This window comes from Girardinichthys multiradiatus, chromosome 12 (genome assembly GCF_021462225.1).
Source record: "Girardinichthys multiradiatus isolate DD_20200921_A chromosome 12, DD_fGirMul_XY1, whole genome shotgun sequence".
NCBI lineage: Eukaryota > Metazoa > Chordata > Actinopteri > Cyprinodontiformes > Goodeidae > Girardinichthys > Girardinichthys multiradiatus.
In genome coordinates this window covers 12,966,447-12,968,142 of record NC_061805.1, presented here as the reverse complement: position 1 = coordinate 12,968,142, position 1,696 = coordinate 12,966,447, and the positions used below count along the sequence as shown (strand labels likewise).

General features: G+C 40.2%; 1 long non-coding RNA gene across 1 annotated transcript; it reads right to left on the bottom strand.

The window, feature by feature from the left end:
* Nucleotides 1–605: 605 nt before the first annotated feature.
* Nucleotides 606–1,352, bottom strand: LOC124877365. Its single transcript, XR_007040501.1, has 3 exons — nt 1,152–1,352; nt 732–1,071; nt 606–659 (listed from the first exon to the last, which is right to left on the bottom strand). It is a non-coding gene; the product is annotated as an uncharacterized LOC124877365 (long non-coding RNA).
* Between the last annotated feature and the right edge of the window lie 344 nt (nt 1,353–1,696).

Genomic DNA, 1,696 nt, shown 5'->3' with positions numbered 1-1,696 from the left:
CATCTAATAACGTCAACCAGAGACCAGACATAAACATCATAAAGATGGCTTTAGCAGATATCTAGTATATCACAGATAAAGCCATAACATTATGCCACTGTTGTGTGAATTTAAAAACAGGGTGGCATCTGATATTAGGCAGAAAAAGGGCCAGAGCAATAATCTGACTGACTTGGACAAAACCCCAACAGAGATCGTGCTTCAAAATCTCAATAAATTACATTGATGTATGTGAATGTGACGTAACAAAATGTCAGGGTTCCAGACAAGCATTCCTGACTGGGACTGGACAAGGCTGGAATAGTATCTACAAATATTCCTTCCTTCCTTCCTTTCTTCCTTCCTTCCTTCCTTCCTTTTACAGTTTCCAGTTTCTGCTAGCCCCATGGTATTTTAAAGCCTGCCAATATAAAAGCATCCTACTAAAATCTCTGATATCTCAAAACATGCTGCTAAAAAGAACCAAGAACTCTAGCAAGTTTGGAAAGATTTGGGATTTTGACATGGAAAACATTTAGAAATGTTGAAGGGGCATTTATGTCATAGTTTTATGGATTGATCTGACCCACATGCAGTAAATGCTCAAGGGAAACCAGGAAGTGTTTAACAGATTTATTGAAATCACAGGAACAAGCATTGTCTTGACAAAGTAGGCAACGCTGTAAGAAGGGAAGCACAAGGTAAGTAAAGACGGTAGCTAAATAGAAAACTAATAATGTACTGTCTCTTACTAGTTCGTTGTTGACAAAGGAGGAGAGGGAGTCGTGCCGGAGGAAACAGCGTCAAACTATAGAGGCGAGTTTTGCAAAGATACTTAGCTCCTTGGTCGATAACAGTGTTTGGAGGATTGTGTGAGGGCATCACAGGAGCGGTGGAGGGTGGACAGGTTTCGTAGAGGTTGGATCGGAGGTCGAAGCCAGGAAATAGCCAGCAGGAGTAAACCCAGTAGTACAGCATTAGTGAGACACTTGTTAGTTGAGTCATCCATGTGAAACTTGGAACAAGGTCTCCATAGGAAAAGTCTGTCGTTGGCCGGCCTGGGCAACATCCAGGTAGTCACCGACACAGTTACTAGAAAAGACAGAAATAGGTTAACATAAGTCGAAGTAAGCAATACGAGAAGTGGTTCTAAAGTTGGCTTGAGTAACTACCACTGAAGGCTAACACTCGAGCGCTGAGATGCTGGCTGCCTCCTGCTTAAATACTCCAGGACTCATCATTGGTGAATGGAACACACCTGTCTCACCGCTCATGCTCTTCAGCGCCCTCTAGAAAACCAAATACAAACAATACAAGACACAGAGATCTCCAACCCCGACAGAGAGCTGCAGTCCATGCGTCAACGGATCATGACTGTTCTGAAAGTGAAAGGGGGAAATGTAAAATATTACACATATATATGACAAATTCACAAAGAGGTGTAGATGTATTTTATGTATATTATTCAGTTATTATCAACTGAATGTAAGATTTAGCCAAATTTAGGAGAAGATAGTAACATGAATTGGGACCTTTTCCATCCTTGGTTACTGCACTATAAAAGAAATTGCTTATTAAGTTTGTGTAGAATTAAGTGTAAGAATAAGTGTAGAATAAAAAGATACATTTACATTGCATTGCAAATGTATTCATAACCCTTGAACTTTGTCACATTTTGTCATGTAACAGCCCCAGATTTTAATGTATTGTACTGGAT